The sequence below is a fragment of the Anolis carolinensis genome, unplaced genomic scaffold (genome assembly GCF_035594765.1).
Source record: "Anolis carolinensis isolate JA03-04 unplaced genomic scaffold, rAnoCar3.1.pri scaffold_13, whole genome shotgun sequence".
NCBI lineage: Eukaryota > Metazoa > Chordata > Lepidosauria > Squamata > Dactyloidae > Anolis > Anolis carolinensis.
Genome location: NW_026943824.1, coordinates 2,823,830 through 2,842,849, shown reverse-complemented (window position 1 = coordinate 2,842,849; position 19,020 = coordinate 2,823,830). Strand labels below are relative to the sequence as shown.

The window sequence follows — 19,020 nt, the reverse complement described above, 5'->3', positions numbered from 1 at the left end:
ATGACTTTATGGAAGCATACCATAGAATCACATCAAAGGACCTAGGAAAGACCTAGAGAATTTTTCAGATGTTGATCAGAGATATTGGTCCCATAATAATATTGGTCTCCAAGCCCTAACGACAACATTAAACAGCATATGTGTCCACTAAGAGTACTTTGTAGCCATTCCCAGCCATGATTTAATGGACAAGAAGCCCAGTCGAAGATGTTCCTCTATAGATCTTGGCACGCGATGTAGTTCTATTGACTCCACACCTAATAAATATGACTGCTTTATAACACTCATTGGGAGAATTGCCCAAAAACATATTCCACAAGGAAAGTGAGAATACACTTTCAGCAAGGAACCTTCCTGCTATTGGGGAATTTTCATTCAAAATGCAAAAGATGGAAGCACAGAATCATAGAATCATAGAATCATAGAATCATAGAATAGTAGAGTTGGAAGAGACCACATGGGCCATCTAGTCCAACCCCCTACTAAGAAGCAGGAAATCGCATTCAAAGCACCCCCGACAGATGGCCATCCAGCCTCTGTTTAAAAGCCTCCAAGGAAGGAGCCTCCACCACGGCCCCGGGGAGAGAGTTCCACTGTCGAACAGCCCTTCTCACAGTGAGGAAGTTCTTCCTGATGTTCAGGTGGAATCTCCTTTCCTGTAGTTTGAAGCCATTGTTCCGTGTCCTAGTCTGCAGGGCAGCAGAAAACAAGCTTGCTCCCTCTTCCCTATGACTTCCCTTCACATATTTGTACATGGCTATCATGTCTCCTCTCAGCCTTCTCTTCTGCAGGCTAAACATGCCCAGCTCTTTAAGCCGCTCCTCATAGGGCTTGTTCTCCAGACCCTTAATCATTTTAGTTGCCCTCCTCTGGACGCTTTCCAGCTTGTCAGCATCTCCCTTCATCTGCGGTGCCCAAAATTGGACACAGTGTTGTTCCAGGTGTGGTCTGACCAAGGCAGAATAGAGGGGGAGCATAACTTCCCTGGATCTAGACGCTATTCCCCTATTGATGCAGGCCAGAATCCCATTGGCTTTTTTAGCAGCTGCATCACATTGTTGGCTCATGTTTAACTTGTTGTCCACGAGGACTCCAAGGTCTTTTTCGCACACACTGCTGTCAAGCCAGGCGTCCCCCATTCTGTATCTTTGATTTCCATTTTTTCTGCCGAAGTGAAGTATCTTGCATTTGTCCCTGTTGAACTTCATTTTGTTAGTTTCGGCCAATCATCTCTCTAGTCTGTCAAGATCGTTTTGAATTCTGCTCCTGTCTTCTGGAGTGTTAGCTATCCCTCCCAGTTTTGTGTCGTCTGCAAACTTGATGATCGTGCCTTCTAACCCTTCGTCTAAGTCGTTAATAAAGATCCTGAACAGAACCGGGCCCAGGACGGAGCCCTGCTTGTGGCACTCCACTTGTCACTTCTTTCCATGATGAAGACGACGCATTGGTGAGCACCCTTTGGGTTCGTTCGCTTAGCCAATGACAGATCCACCTAACCGTAGTTTTGTCTAGCCCACATTTAACTAGTTTCCTTGCCAGAAGGTCGTGGGGGACTTTGTCGAAGGCCTTACTGAAATCCAGGTACGCTACATCCACGGCATTCCCTGTATCGACCCAACTCGTAACTCTATCGAAAAAAGAGATCAGATTAGTCTGGCATGACTTGTTTTTGGTAAATCCGTGTTGACTATCCCTTTGGCTTGTTAGCATACAAGAATATTTAGTGGCTCCGAAAGACAAGGAAACTTGAACATTGGACAACGACAGAAGAGGTTTCGATAGTGCTGCATTTTGCATTCGAATGTACAGACAATTGTCAAGAAAATGCTAGCAGCATATGAAACAATGACATTCCTAACCCGGCAGACAACTTCTGAAAAAAAAAATTGTCTGGAATGTATAAAAAAAATGTAGGGAAACATGAACAATGGTCAATGATAGAATGACATTTATAAATAGCTGCACTATCCAATTGAATGTACAGGCAAGACCAGAGAATTCTCCTAGAACACAAGCATATGGAACAATGGCATCGTTGACCCGGCAGACAACTTGATAAATATCTGCAAAAAAATATCTTGGGTGGAAGAAACACAATATTTTACAAATATGGACATTTACAATCAGGCTTTTTGCACATGGCAGAAAGCTGAATGTGTTGGTAACATTAGCTGATCCTTAATGTGGCACATGGAATTTGCTCAGATGCTCAAAAAAAATATTTTCTTACTAAGTGTAGTTACTAGGATTAACAGTTTGAGGTTCAGATGAAGTTAATTTGTTTTTAATTTGTGTTGTTATGTCTTGATTGTTGTATTTTATGATTTTATGTGACTCTATTGGGCTTGTTCCCTGTGTGAGCCGCCCCGAGTTCCCGCCTAGGGTGATAGAGGTGGCATACAAAAATAAATTTATTATTTTTATTATTATCCAGACATTATGGAGTTGGAAACTGGGGGATTTTGGGGGAAATCAACCCTTGGTTTACAGTTGTTCAACCATGGTCTAAAAGGCGGAGACGGCCAGGTGGGTGCTGTGCTGGTACGGCTGTACTAGAAGTTCCAACTTTATTTTCTTTCTGCTAATGTTTTCAGTCATAGGGCAGGCCGCCTGTCCATCATCATTAAGTTTGATTCCACCCCTTGTTCAGGGCTCTGGGAGGGAAGGAGCCATTTTTAAGTCAGTCTCTCTTAAGGAAGCTAAGCTATAGGACATAGACCAGCTCATCCCGTAGAAAAGCTTCATATCTCAAGAACATCCGGGGAGATAGAACATCCGAGGAATCAGAAACAGAAATTCCAGGGGAAAAGTCCCAAAGGTTCTGGCTAAGAGCTCACAGCCTCTCAGCCTCACAGTTCCTGAGGGAAACAGCCCTAAAGTTTCCAAAGAAACCTCGGAGAGAGAACAGCATCACAGATTCAAGGAACCCCATCTGAAACATCTGCAAGCCTTTGTTGGTAGGTCCACTCGATACCCAGACGCATTTGGAGTCGGTAGTGGGTCCCACATCAGCTAGGCCCATATGATAGACAGCCTGGGAGAGGTTATAAAGGGATTTTCTTATAGAGAAAGCACAGTTATCCAAAGCCAATTGTCTGTCCCCTGGGGATAAGATTGAAAAGTCAACAGTTTATTAAGGAAACCTTGAAGCAGGGGTCCTCAACTTTTTGGTCCAGTGAATTAAAATACATCCTACATATCAGATGTTTACATTATAATTCATAACAGTTGAGAAACATTGCTCTAAACCAGGGGTCCTCAAACTTTTTAAGCCGAGGGCCGGTCCACAATCCTTCAGACTGTTGAGGGGCCAGATTATCATTTGAAAATAAAATACAAACAAATTCCGATGCACACTGCACATGTCTTATTTGTAGTGCAAAAACAACAACAAGAAGAACAATGAAAGAACAATACATTATTTAAAAATAAAAACAATTTTAACCAACATACATTGATCAGGATTTCAATGGGAAGTGTGGTCCTGCTTCTGGCCAATGAGATAGTCAAGTTAATTAGGGTTGTTGTTGTTGTTGTTGTTGTTGTGTGCCTTCAAGTCATTTCAGACTTTGGGTGAGCCTAAGTCTAAAATTTATTTATTTATTATTTATTTATTTACTGCATTTATTTACTACATTTGTATCACACCCTTCTCACCCCAAAGGGGACTCAGAGTGGCTTACACATTATATGTACATACAATATATTATATTATTAGCATAGCACAATATTAGCATTATATATTACTATACTGAACTATACCACTATACTGTAATATTATTAGTAATATTACAGGTAATATAATTACATTATAATTACATAATGGAACATAATTAATATTATTATATGGTATTAGTGTTATATTGTATTACATTAGAATATTATCAATATTATATGTATATACAATATATTATATTATAAAACTGAGGGCGGGGGCCAGGTAATGGTGCTTGGAGGGCCGCATCCGGCCCCCGGGCCTTAGTTTGGGGACCCCTGCCTTGAAGTGTTATTTGACTCCTTGAAGATTTATTATTTGTTCAACAATAAAGACTTTGTTATCTCATTAAAAACTCAAAGGACTATCCTTTTCAGGAAAATCCTCAAGAACCTCTCTTTTGAGGCGCCCTGGCTTCCCGCTGGGCATAAAGTATACGTCAGGGGTCCCCAAACTAAGGCCCGGGGGCCGGATGCGGCCGTCCGAGGTCATTTACCTGGCCCCCGCCCTCAGTTTTATAATATAATATATTGTATATACATATAATATTGATAATAATATTATAATGTAGCACAATATAACACTAATAATAATACCATATAATAATATTAATTATATATTCTATATTACATATAATATTACTCATAATATTACCGTATAGTGGTATAGTTCAAGATAGTAATATATAATGCTAATATTGTGCTATGCTAATAATATAATATATTGTATGTACATATAATTTGTAAGCCACTCTGAGTCCCCTTTGGGGTGAGAAGGGTGTGATACAAATGTAGTAAATAAATGCAGTAAATAAATAAATAAATAAATTTTAGACTTAGGCTCGGCCAAAGTCTGAAATGACTTGAAGGCACACAACAACAACAACAACAACAACAACAACTCTAATTAATTTGACTATCTCATTGGCCAGAAGCAGGACTACACTGCCCATTGAAATCCTGATAAATGTATGTTGGTTAAAAATTTTATTTTTAAATATTGTATTGTTCTTTCATTGTTCTTCTTGTTGTTGTTGTTGTTGTTGTTTTTGCACTACAAATAAGACATATGCAGTGTGCATCGAAATTTGTTTGTATTTTTTTTTCAAATGATAATCTGGCCCCTCAACAGTCTGAAGGATTGTGGACCGGCCCTTGGCTTAAAAAGTTTGAGGACCCCTGATATACGTCCTATATAAAGACAACTAGCTGTGCCCGGCCACGCGTTGCTGTGGCGAAGTCTGGTGGTATGGGAAATAAAGTATTGAGGAATTGGTGGTAGTTAAGGTCAAGGGTCCCCTGGGCTGAGTGGGTTGCTAGGAGACCAAGTGAGCGGAGCTTAGCCTTCTAACTGGCAGCAACTGGATAAAAACAATTATTCCTCTCCCTCTAATTAGGACTTTATTTTTCTTTTCTTTTTGTTGTATGAACGTAGAGGCATGGATGAGGGGTTGTGCTGCCAAGTTTAGTGTTTCTGGGATGTGTACTTTTGTTGTTTTGTCCGCTGCCGTGATGCCATCACTCTTTTATATATATAGATAGTTACAGACCCAGCGCGTGACAGAACAGGTGCTATCTCCTTCCATGTGCTTATTATGTTCATTTTCTACCGGAAACAAAAAACTTTGAACATGCCAACATGAGATGAAACGGCACATAGGAAGAACTAGGAACGGGAATGAAAGGGGCGGAGGGCAAAATCCAATGTGTAAACCCACAAACACACAAAAGTAAAGAGAAGGAAGTCCCGCAATCCATCTCAGCTTCTTTAAGATTAGTGTTAGCTTGGAGCATGCAAATAAAACTAATGGCACAATAATTTTAATAATTTACCAGAGGAATTTAGTGCCTCTATTTAAAGGATTTTTTTTTTTTTAAAAAAGAAGAAGTCGCAAGCAAGGAGATGAAAGCTTGGCATTTAATAAAGGGTTTAATCTACACACCCTCAGTGCTGCCATGCATAATGATGAAGGGGAAAAGCAAAATGATTAGAGAGACAATGGAACAGAAATGCATCTCTGTTTTTCCGCCTGAACACCGCATTAGCCACTGGCACATCCGGTTGTCGTGTCCTGAGTGGCTTCATTTGGTTCCTGTCTTTTGTAATTTCCCCAGGCTTCCTTTCCTATCTTTTGGACCCATACATAGATCCTCAGCTTTTATATATAAAAGGGGCCGGGCTGTGGCGCAGGCCGTTGAGCAGCTGCAATAAATCACTCTGACCATGAGGTCATGAGTTCGAGGCCAGCCCGTGGCGGGGTGAGCACCCGTCAATTAAAAATAAAAAAAATATCCCCTGCTCGTTGCTGACCTAGCAACCCGAAAGATAGTTGCATTTATCAAGTAGGAAAGAAGGTACCACTTATAAAGTGGGGAGGCAAGTTTAACTAATTTACGACGTTGGAATGAGGAAGTGCCGTCAGAGTGGATGATGAAGCAGCTGCTCCCCCCTGTGGCCAGAACATCCCCTCAGAAGAAGGTTAAATTGCCTCTGTGTCTGTCTGTCTCGGTCTCTGTTTGATGTGTTTATGGGTATTGAATGTTTGCCCTATATGTACATAATGTGATCCGCCCTGAGTCCCCTTCGGGATGAGAAAGAAGGGCGGAATATAAATACTGTAAATAAATAAAATAATTATATATAATGCCCAAGTAAAATGGGGTTTTGTTGGGTTTTTTTTATCTAAAAAAATATTTTCAAGCTGTGGATTCTTGCTTCTGTGGATACAGGGAGATGACTGTATCAAGTTTCTTATTTTTTTAAACTTATTATTACATAAACTTCAGAAAAGGGTTTGCATTGAAATTAACTGCATTGCAATTAACTGCAATGGATCACTGACCAGGAGGTCATAAGTTCGAGGCCCGCTCGGAGCTATGTTGTTGTTTGTCTTTGTCCTATGTTAAAAGGCATTGAATGTTTGCCTAATATGTGTAATGTGATCCGCCCTAAGTCCCCTTCGGGGTGAGAAGGGCGGAATATAAATGCTGTAAATAAATAAATAAATAAATTGAAAAAACATTAAAATAACAAACATCGATACCAATTACATTAGGAAAGAGTGTGAGTTGCAATGAAAATCCCTATTGCATGACAAAGTTGTAGCAATGGCAAAGTTGTAACAATGCAATTCAATTTTAGAGGAAGAAGTGGGCCGGGCTTTAGCATAGCAGGTTAACCGCCAGCTGCAATAAACCTTACCAATCGAAAGGTTAGCAGTTCAAAGCCCAGGTTAGCCCAGCTCACTGACCACCTAGCAGATTGAAAACAGCAGCGAGTAGATAAATAGGTACTGTTTAAGCGGGGAGTTATTTAAATGGCACCATAAGGAAAACCAGAAAAATGTTGGCAATCAAAGAAGGAGGAAGTCTTTGAACAAGGCTCTTTGAATGGAGCAACAGCACCCCCTCGTGGCCAGAACTGAGCATAACCTCCAGGATGCCGAAGATGGGAAATACTTATATACAGTAGAGTCTCACTTATCCAATGTTCTGGATTATCCAACGCATTTTTGTAGTCAATGTTTTCACTACATCGTGATATTTTGGTGCCAAATTCGTAAATACAGTAATTACTACATAGAATTACTGCGTATTGAACTACTTTTTCTGTCAAATTTGTTGTATAACATGATGTTTTGGTGCTTAATTTGTAAAATCATAACCTAATAGGCTTTTCCTTAATGCCTCCTTATTATCCAACATATTCGCTTATCCAACATTCTGCCAGCCCGTTTATGTTGGATAAGTGAGACTCTACTGTAATTTTATTTCTGAAATTTCCCACCCTCGGCTTATACTGGAGTCAATGTTTTCCCAGTTTTTTTGTGGTAAAATTAGGTGCCTCGGCTTATATTCGGGTCGGCTTATACTCGAGTATATACAGTAAGTAAAACTTTATTTATATACCACCTTCTCTCCCCAAAGAGACTCAGGGTGGTTTACAAGCATAAAAACAGCAACATACATTATATAAGTAGCACAATACACACATTATTAAAACAGAATTAAAAACCTATACAACTAGTAAAACAGTGAAGACCATAAGAAACAATCACAACAACGAGAAGGAACAAGAATATATATAATCAGATGGGTTGACAAATATATCCAATGGTTAATCTGGCAAGTGGATGGTGCAGTCCAAAAATATCCGGAGGGATATTTGGGAGTTGTAGTTGCTGGGATTTATAGTTAACCTACAATCAAAGAGCATTCTGAACTCCGCCAATGATGGAATTGAACTTAAGCATTTTTAAGGACACGAACTGCAGTCCCAACTTCTCTCAATGCTACTCATTGGTGGAGCTGGAAACCGTGGAGGACCACAGGGTCATGTCTACTTGGTGCCATTCACTTGGCACACAAAACTCCCATAACCAACAGGAAATACTGGAAGAGTTTGGTGGACGCTGACCTTGAGTTTGGGAGTTGTAGTTCACCTACATCCAGAGAGCACTGCGGACTCAAACCATGATGGATCTGGACCAAACTTGGCACGAATACTTAATATGCCCAAATGTGAACTCTGGTGGAGTTTGGGGAAAATAGACCTTGACATTTAGGAGTTGTAGTTGCTGGGATTTATAGTTCACCTACAATCTGGACTCCAGCAATGATAGAATTGAACCAAACTTGGCACACAGAACTCCCATGACCAAAAGGAAATACTGGAAGGGTTTGCTGGACACTGACCTTGAATTTGGGAGTTGTAGTTCACCTATATCTAGAGAGCACTGCAGACTCAAACCATGATGGATCTGGACCAAACTTGGCACAAATATTCAATATGCCCAAATGTGAACACTGGTCGAGTTTGGGGAAAATAGATCTTGACATTTAGGAGTTGCAGTTGCTGGGATTTATAGTACACCTACAGTCAAAGAGCATTCCTAACTCCACCAACGATGGAATTGAACCAAACTTGGCACACAGAACTCCCATGACCAACAGGAAATACTGGAAGGGTTTGCTGGACACTGACCTTGAATTTGGGAATTGTAGTTCACCTATATCTAGAGAGCACTGCGGACTTAAACAATAATGGATCTGGACCAAACTTGGCATGAATACTCAATATGCCAAAATGTGAACACTGGTGGAGTTTGGGGAAAATAGACCTTGACATATGGGAGTTGTAGTTGCTGGGATTTATAGTTCACCTACAATCTGGACTCCATCATGCAGAACCCCCATGACCAACATAAAAGACTGTGTTTTCTGATGGTTTCTGACACCCCCTTGCAACCCCCAGGTTGAGAAATGCTGATGTAGAGGATGGTAGAGAAACAATGGGTCCCAAAGCCTTTAAATTTCATGAAACTGCAGAGTCTGAAAAACCACGGTGCAGAATGCAACACAATGGAGCCCATACAAATGCCGTTTTGAAGAGCTAAACATTTTTTTCTCTCTCTTTTTTTTGAAAACCCCCAACGCTCGCCAGCAAATAATAGCAAGCACATTACAAAACCGAAAACAGCGAAAAGAATCAACAGAACCAGGGCAAATATAGAACAACCTGAAACAGCAACAATTTCAAAGGCGTGCTGAAAAGGAATGCCAAGAGGAAGACAAGGAAAGCAGGAACTAATCGACTCTCTCGGCCGATCATGTAAAGCTACAAAGAACAATGTTTAGCATTTACATGGTGAATTTTCAGTGTTCAAAGCACTCCGCATTGCAATCCATATGACACTCTTGTAAAGCAAGCTGGTTAGGCGATGGAATTTATCTATGTGTTGACTTGTCACTCAATATTTGATTCAATACGTCTGCTCTAGCTACTAGCATTATCAGGTACAAAGATGTTTTGCACACACACATATCCATCCACCCCCTCCCCATGGATGCTATAGATTGCTTTCTGTCCAAATAAAAAACTTAGAAATAGGTCTTTGGATGGATCACAACTCCCATGCACCCTTGGAAACATTAAATACATGATTGGCTATATATTTGAAATTAAATTTCCAACAAGAGAAAGCTTTCCTTATCCATATGAGATGTGTTGCCTATCATTCTGAATGATCCTACGGTTGATGTTCCCAAGTGATGTTATGGACAGGACTCTGGTTGGACTGGATGGCCCATGAGGCCTCTTCCAACTCTACGATTCTATGGTTCTAAGTTCCCATATAGTGTAGTTCAAATCTATATATATACTAGCTGTGCCCGGCCACGCGTTGCTGTGGCGAAGTATGGTGGTATGGGAAATAAAGTATTGAGGAATTGGTGGTAGTTAAGGTAAAGGGTAAAGGTTTTCCCGTGACGTTATAGAAATGGGTTCTATAGCTGTGTGGAAGGGCCTTGAGTCTACACTGCCATATAATCTAGTTAAAATCAGATAATCTGTATTTTATAGGCAGTGTGGAAGAGGCCTAAGTGAGGCCTAACTCTGCCAAGTTTAGTGTTTCTGGAATGTGTAGTTTTGTTGTTTTGTCCTAGGCCGAAATTTCATTACCCTTTTATATATATATATATATAGAAAAGAGTGATGGAATCCCAGCGATTGACAAAACAACAAAACTAAAGGCCCCCCAACCTCGAAATTTGACAACACAACCCATCATCCACGCCTCTAGGTTGATACAACAAAAAGAAAAGAAAAATAAAGTCCTAATTAGAGGGAGAGGAATAATGGTTTTTATCCAATTGCTGCCAGTTAGAAGGCTAAGCTCCACCCACTTGGTCTCCTAGCAAGGGACAGAGTTAGGCCTCACTTAGGCCTCTTCCACTTAGGTCTATAAAATACAGATTATCAGATTTTAACTGGATTATATGGCAGTGTAGACTCAAGGTCCTTCCACACAGCTATATAAACCCATTTATAATCTTATATTATCTGCTTTGAACTGGATTATCTTGACTCCACACTGCCATATAATCCACTGTGCATTTTATACAGCTGTGTAGAAGGGGCCTCATATAATCCAGTTCTAAGCAGAAAATATAAGATTATAAATATACAGTAGAGTCCCACTCATCCAACATAAACAGGCCAGAAGAACGTTGGAATAGTGAATATGTTGGATAATAAGAAGGGATTCAGGGAAAGCCGATTAAACATCAAATTAGGTAATCATTATACAAATTAAGCACCAAAACATCATGTTATACAACAAATTTGACAGAAAAAGTAGTTCCATGTGCAGTAATGCTATGTAGTAATTACTGTATTTACAAATTTAGCACCAAAATATCATGATATATTGAAAACATTGACTACAAAAATGGCTTGGATAATCCAGAAGCTTGGATAAGCGAGGCTTGGATAAGTGAGACTCTACTGTACTTTATTTCCCATACCACCATACTTCGCCACAGCAACGCGTGGCCGGGCACAGCTAGTTGTATTATATGGCAGTGGAGATTCAGCCGGAGTTGCTTTCCTCTCTGAGTTCCTCAAAGTGTTGGACTTTTGCTTTCATCTTCTGAAGCAGCATAACCAATGTGCAAGAGTGCTGGAAGATGAAGCCCAAAAAATGAGTGAAGGACACAGCTCTCTGGACCAAGGAGACATCCCACCCTATGTCCCTGTGGTCCTCCACAGTTTCTAGCTCCACCGAGGAGTAGCATTGAGAGAGTTTGTATCCTAAAGAATATTTGAACGAGGGACTTTGTGACTCTATGTTCAAACCAAAGGCAAGCTACTGCAGAATCTTCAAGAGAGAGAAAGAAAGAGAATGAGAAGAACATTCCAAGAAAGAGAAATGAATGAGTGAAGGGAGCTGGGACAGATGGTCCCTCCTTCCGGCGTTCCTGTAATTCAGAAAGCCACCCGACTTATGGGCCTACCTCAGAACCTCTTAAGAAGCAGAACAATGAGCGGTGACAATGCAAGGAGAAGAGGACTCTGCTCTGAATGCTCTTCAAGCCACCATCTTCATTTCTTCATTGTCTTCGTCCCGTCTCTTGCTTTCGTTTGCACCCCTTCATAACATCTCCCGCAAACGGCGCAACATGTGTCCGGAAGCACCCACTCACTCGATGCTGTCCTTTTTCAACCTCAAGCCTATATTTAGCAGGAAAGAGGCCTCCGCGGCCTGTTTCACTTCCCTTTCTCTTTTCGGCTCAGAGGCTGAGAGTGGCTTTCCGGCAGGCTCTTCACCAGGGCGGACAACCGAAACAGAAGCTTTCTCCAGGACATGGAAAATGTGCTTGCTTCCTAGAACGGATGAAGAGAAAGGGAAACAACCATCACAGATGAATCTGTTTCAAAACCCAGAGCTTGGAAAAGGTCATTTCTTTAAGGTAAAAGGTTACTATCACAAAGAGCATGGGAATATTACTTTTTGGACTTCTATTCCCAGGATGCTCCAGCCAGCATGGTCACTGAGGCTCTGGGAACTTGAGGACATAGTTGCTTCTGGCATGAGAGAACTGGCCGTCTACAGCAGGGGTCCCCAAACTAAGGCCCGTGGGTCAGATGTGGCCCTCCAAGGTAATTTACGTGGCCCCTGTCCTAAACTTTAGACTTAGGGTTGACCTAAGTTTACCTGGTTTTTGGAGGTCTCTTTGCTTACCTATGGTCTTATGAGACTGTCTAGATGGTCTTTGAAGGTCTCTTTACTTAGTTACGGCCTTATGAAACCATCTAGATGGCATTTGGAGGTCACTTTCCTTACCTATGGTTTTATGAGATCATCTAGATGGCCTTTGGGGACTCCTTTCCAAATCATCTAGATGGCCTTTGAGGGTCCCTTTCCTTACCTATGGTCTTATGAGACCATCTAGATGTTTTTTGGAGGTTTCTTTCCTTACCTATGGTCTTATGAGATCAACTAGACGGTCTTTGAAGGTCTCTTTGCTTAGCTATGGCCTTATGAGACTGTCTAGATGGCCTTTGAGGGTCCCTTTCCTTACCCATGGTCTTATGAAACCATCTAGATGGTCTTTGAGGGTCCCTTTCCTTACCTATGGTCTTATGAGACAATCTAGATGGTTTTTGGAGGTTTCTTTCCTTACCTATGGTCTTATGAGATCAACTAGACGGTCTTTGAAGGTCTCTTTGCTTAGCGATGGCCTTATGAGACCGTCTAGATGGCCTTTGAGGGTCCCTTTCCTTACCTATGGTCTTATGAGACCATCTAGGTGGGTTTTGGAGGTCTATTTACTTACCTATGGTCTTATGAGATCGTCTAGATCAGGGGTCCCCAAACTAAGGCCCTCCAAGGCCATTTCCCTGGCTTCTGTCCTAAACCTTAGACTTAGGGTTGATCTAAGTCTGAAACGACTTGAAGGCACACAACAACAACAATTCTATTTTTTTACTATTTCATCATAGTCCGGTCCCGCAACAGTCTGAGGGACTGTAGATCGGCTGTCCACTTAAAAAGTTTGAGGTCTACAGAGACATTGCCCAGGGAACGCTTGGATGTGTTACTGGGAGGCTTCTCTCATGTTCCCGCAAGCTAGAGCTGACAGACAGGAGTTTAACCAACAACCTTCAAGTCAGTAACCCAACCTTCAGGTCAGCAGTTCAGCCATGTAGATGTACCCCTTGTTTAGCTGCGGGGTTTTCAACCAATGCATCCATCTATGCTATCATAAAGTCTGGGAATCTGTTCTTCTTCATGCTGAATTGTGTGTCTCTAATCAAAAAGATTTATTAAAATGTATTTGGAATAACAACAACACTTGCATTCGGGAGCCCTTGATAACGGTGCCTGATATTGTTTCAGGTGACACCGAACACCAGGCGCACAATGCAATGTTGTTGTTTTCCTGGCTCTGAAAACTCAATCCGGCCCAAAAACGAAGGGGGATTTCGGATAAGTCTTTTGAAGTGTCATTTCTCATTCTATCTAATCTTTCTCATGGAAGCCTTTAAGTCGGAAGCTTTGCCTCCCCGATTGCTGAGTCAGCTGCCTGGGCTCGGAGTTGTAAAAATCTATTTTAAAAAGGTCCGATGATTTTATTTTCCAATCATAAATACAGAATTTAATTAGCAGCTTGCTGCTAATGAATTCACAGCGGAGGACGTGATTGGTATGAGGCATGGAAATTTCAAGCATAAAACAAAACTAATGCAAAACCAAGCCGCCCAGTCGCACTCCCCGAGCAATTGGATTAACTCTTGGTGGAACCCATAAGAAAAAGGGACTTTTAGAAAATGCAAAATACTGTTTACTTATGCAAGGCTTACATGACCGAGTTGCTTTATTTCACATGTGCCTATTGTTAGGTCTAAATAAAAATCATAACATTGGATTTTTCTTTTGCATCTTGCAGAATCCCTCCCCGTTCTTTCCGTGTTATTTCTGCCTCATAACTTTCTCATAAGGGAGTAGGGTCATGGACATATCTATTTTGTTAAATGAGATATACCTGAGCTCTCTAAATCTGCGTTGCTGTGAGTTTTCCAAGCTGTATGGTCATGTTCCAGAAGCATTCTCTCCTGACGTTTCACCCACATCTATGGCAGGCAGTTAAAGTTGGGTCAAATTATATTAATTCAATAATGTAGATGCACCCCAAGGCATTTTTTTTTAAAAAAATCAGGCCTGGATCAAGAAATGAAACTGATAGAAATTAGGCATGTGCAATTTGGCTGGAGGGCGATCTGTTTTTGGTCTCCGAATTTTGTTGGGTACCCAGATCTCTTTTTTTGGGAACATCCCAAACAACATACAGTAGAGCCTCACTTATCCAACATAAACGGGCCGGAAGAAGGTCGGATAAGCAAATAGGTTGGATAATAAGGAGAGATTAAGGAAAAGCCTATTACACATCAAATTAGGTTATGATTTTACAAATTACGCACCAAAACATCATGTTATACAACAAATTTTCATTACAATAAAAGTGGGAGAACATAAATAGTAAAGAAAAGTAGGAAAGTAGCAAGAAAATGGTGAGCAGAAAAAAATAAGAGAAGAAAAAAAAAGAGAAAAAAAAAAAGAGTTTGTCAACTTCCGATCTCTTCCATCGAGGTTTAAAAAAGGTCCATATATTTATAGAGAAATATACATTTCTTTAAGGAAGGATAACTTCCCAATTGTTGGTGCTATTTTTTATGGTTGGGAATCTACTTTTCTTCTTCTCTTATTTTAAATATTCTTTCAAAAGAGTGGATTTATTAACACATTCAATATCTCAGAATAATCCGCCAAGACAAAAGACAGATTGGAGTAATCTGAGAAAATATTTGATAAAAAAAAATCGAACTCTTATGAAACATGTTCTAAAATAATCTTAGGCTCGACGATGTAAAAAGTTCTGTAGAGAAGAAAACATGCCTCGCTATGCAGAAGATCCAGAAGAGCTGCATATATGTGTTTATTCATGGTTTTCTTTTCTTACCATCTCACTGATATGTATATGATTCTTTTTTTAAAAAAAATCAATGTATCACATGATTTCAGAGTCCTGCTTAGTACCGCAGCCCAGATTGAGTTGTACCTCAACTCTTACTACCTACTGAGAATATAGAATGTTGAGAAGAGATAATTTCCCATCCTGCTGTTCACACGTGGTTCTGTACGTGGGGAGATTTCCCCGCATTCCGCCCGCAGCAAATTACAAATCGGCTTTAATACCTAGTTATTTTTCACTCGCCCAGATATTTGGATTTCGATTCTCCAGTGCTCTTCAAACACAGCCGGGTGTTTCTCTAACTAGGAAGGCCTCGCTGAAATTCCTCTTCAAAGATCTCTTTGCTGGGCTGGCAGCAATTACAGGTAATGATGCAGGCAGGTGAAGGAGAGGAAAACAACAACAGAGAGGGGAAGATAATGGCAAGCACATTACACAAGTGACCCTTGGAAAGTCTGGGATGAGTCCGCCATTGCCTTTGTTCATACATCACCATCCTCATCAGGACGGTCACCTGTTCGCAAGGCTGTCTCGACATTCCCCATATTTTATTTTTAATTCATTTACATATGAGGAAATGAAAGGGAGTTGACGTCCAAAATACCCGGAGGGCCAAAGTTTGCCCATGCCAGATCTACACTGTAAGAATTAATGCAGTTTGACACCATTTTCAACTGTTGTGATTCCAGCCTTCCTTCCTTCCTTCCTTCCTTCCTTTCTTTCTTTCTTTCTTTCTTTCTTTCTTTCTTTCTTTCTTTCTTTCTTTCTTTCTTTCTTTCTTTCTTTCTTCTTCTCCTCCTCCTCCTCCTCCTCCTTCTCCTTCTCCTTCTTCTTTTCATCCTCCTCCTCCTCCTCCTCCATCATCTCCATCTCCATCTCCATCTCCATCTCCTTCTTCTTTTCATCCTCCTCCTACTCCTCCTCCTCCATCATCTCCATTTCTGTCTCCTTCTCCTCCTTCTCCATCTCCATCTCCATCTCCTTCTTCTTTTCATCCTCCTCCTACTCCTCCTCCTCCATCATCTCCATCTCCATCTCTGTCTCCTTCTCCTCCTTCTCCTTCTCCATCTCCATCTCCATCTCCATCTCCTTCTTCTTTTCATCCTCCTCCTCCTCCTCCTCCATCATCTCCATCTCTATCTCCTTCTCCTCCTTCTCCATCTCCATCTCCATCTCCATCTCCTTCTTCTTTTCATCCTCCTCCTCCTCCTCCTCCTCCTCCTCCTCCATCATCTCCATCTCTATCTCCTTCTCCTCCTTCTCCATCTCCATCTCCATCTCCTTCTTCTTTTCATCCTCCTCCTCCTTCTCCATCTCCATCTCCATCTTCATCTCCATCTCCATCTCCTTCTTCTTTTCATCCTCCTCCTACTCCTCCTCCTCCATCATCTCCATCTCTATCTCCTTCTCCTCCTTCTCCTTCTCCATCTCCATCTCCATCTCCATCTTCATCTCCTTCTCCTTCTTCTTCTACTACTACTTCTTCTTCTTCTCCTTCCCCACTGTCTATTTTTATTTCCTTGCAGCTTTCACTTCCTCATGTGTAAATTTAATGATATGGTGCACCTGTGGGTAGGGTTTTGTTGATATTTTATAGACTCAACTACCTTGATTCTTTTGAGAGAGAGAAATATCGATAGTACTGAAGACATAATTGCCATTGGCTTTGATCCAGAGTGGAGCGTATTTGCTCAGATGTAACACTTTACTGTGTTTAAAACCTTCCATGCTTTAATCTAATTTACTCTGCCTGTGTTTTCCACGACCGTTTTAAATTAATGTATAATTTTACGTTTACAATCTACTGTCAGCCCATCAATCAAATCTTATTTTGGTCATAGACCAGAAAGTATAAATGCAACTGCTTAAAAAAAATACAAGAGAATAGTCAAAATGCAATGCAGTGCAAATCTAATTGGTTGTGTCTTATTGCATTTCTTTTTAAAAAATGGTGTTGCAAGCTACTTTGCATCTTAACATTGGGAAAGAGTATGTATCGGTGTGTCGCGGGGTTTGGGAGCCCACAGTTGCAAGCATCCGGAAGTTCAAATCCGGACAAAAGACGTTTTCTGCAGCCACTTATATGGTGAAATATTTTGGAATTAATGATCCTATTGGCTACACTTTAGCTCAGATTCTGGTGCGGCTAAAAAAAGATTCAACACCTCCTGGAAACATTTCAAATCCTGGCCTTGTGTATCCCTGACATTTGGCTTCCATCTAGACTAATCCCTTCTCAGTTTTTGACTCAGGACGATTTGTTTCATTCGACTTCTGAATATCTGGATTATGCTTCTGCTTTGAAGGACGGTGATATCACCTTTAGACCACCCTAGTTGCTTGCCAGCTTTAAAACAGGGCAGCAGGTTTTAATCCTGAATTTAAAAAGACTATCCAACAAGCTGGATCCTTTAATAGGTTCAAATTCAGATTAAACTCCAAAATTGATGGGCATTTACATTGACACCACTTTCACTGCGATGACTATAAAATCATGGAAGTTGTAGTTTAGCACTGGTGCTTCATCGAACAACAACTCCCATGCTTTCATAGTACTGACCCATGAGAGTCTAGTTCAGTGATTCTCAATTAGTGATGTTCGCGGCATTTGTTTCATCTGTTTCATTCATTTATTCATTTAGTATCGTCTATTCGGATGCACAAAACGAAAGATGCAATTTTCGGTAACACGAAAGAGAAAGCTGAGTTGTAGGCCAAAACAACTGGGAACCCACAGGTTGAGAACCATTGGTCTAGGTGGTGCCAAACTGCATTCATTCTACAGTCTAGATCAGGGATCCTCAAACTTTTTAAGTGGAGGGCCGATTGACAGTCCCTCAGACTGTTGGGGGGCCGGACTATGACGAAATAGTCCAAAATTAGTATTGCTGTTGTTGTGTGCCTTCAAATCATTTCAGACTTAAGTCAACCCTAAGTCTAAAGTTTAGGACAGAGGCCAGGTCAATGAACTTGGAGGACCTTAGTTTGGTGACCCCTGATCTAGATGATCTCAGAAGACCATCGGTAAGCAAAGAGACCGTCAAAGACCAAGTAGACTTAGGTCAACTCTTAAGTCTAAAGTTTAGGACAGGGGCCAGGTCAATGACCCTGGAGGGCCGAATCTGGCCCATGGGCCTTAGTTTGGGGACCCCTGACCTAGATGATCTCATAAGACCATCTAGATGGTCTCATAAGACCATAGGTGATGAAAGGGGCCCTCAAAAGCCATCTAGATGATCTCATAAGGCCATCAAAAGACCATAGATAAAGAAAGGGATGCTCAAAGACCATCTAGATGGTTTCATAAGACCATAGGTAAGGAAAGGGACCCTCAAAAACCATCTAGATGATTTCATAAGGCGAACAGAAGACCATTGATAAGGAAAGGGACCCTCAAAGACCATCTCGATGGTTTCATAAGGCCAACAGAAGATAAGGAAAGGGACCCTCAAAGACCATCTCGATGGTTTCATAAGGCCAACAGAAGACCATAGATAAGGAAAGGGACCCTCAAAGACCATCTCGATGGTATCATAAGGCCAACAGAAGACCATAGATAAGGAAAGGGACCCTCAAAGACCATCTCGATGGTATCATAAGGCCAACAGAAGACCATAGATAAGGAAAGGGACCCTCAAAGACCATCTCGATGGTTTCATAAGGCCAACAGAAGACCATAGATAAGGAAAGGGACCCTCAAAGACCATCTCGATGGTATCATAAGACCATAGGTAAGGAAAGGGACCCTCAAAGGCCATCTCGATGGTATCATAAGGCCAACAGAAGACCATAGATAAGGAAAGGGACCCTCAAAGACCATCTCGATGGTTTCATAAGGCCAACAGAAGACCATAGATAAGGAAAGGGACCCTCAAAGACCATCTCGATGGTATCATAAGACCATAGGTAAGGAAAGGGACCCTCAAAGGCCATCTCGATGGTATCATAAGGCCAACAGAAGACCATAGATAAGGAAAGGGACCCTCAAAGACC

The 19,020-nt window shown here is 41.2% G+C and overlaps 1 protein-coding gene and 1 long non-coding RNA gene across 3 annotated transcripts in view; one reads left to right on the top strand and one right to left on the bottom strand.

The window, feature by feature from the left end:
* Window positions 1–11,647, bottom strand: part of card11 (caspase recruitment domain family member 11) — an 80,915-nt gene extending 69,268 nt beyond the window's left edge. For both annotated transcript variants that reach the window (XM_062964229.1, XM_062964230.1), the window contains exon 1: window positions 11,509–11,647. The gene's annotated coding sequence lies outside the window, so the exon portion shown is untranslated. The remainder of the gene's footprint in view (window positions 1–11,508) is intronic.
* A 180-nt stretch (window positions 11,648–11,827) lies between these two features.
* Window positions 11,828–19,020, top strand: part of LOC103280271 (uncharacterized) — a 30,972-nt gene continuing 23,779 nt past the window's right edge. The window contains exon 1 of the long non-coding RNA XR_010001131.1: window positions 11,828–11,964. This is a non-coding gene — a long non-coding RNA (uncharacterized LOC103280271). The remainder of the gene's footprint in view (window positions 11,965–19,020) is intronic.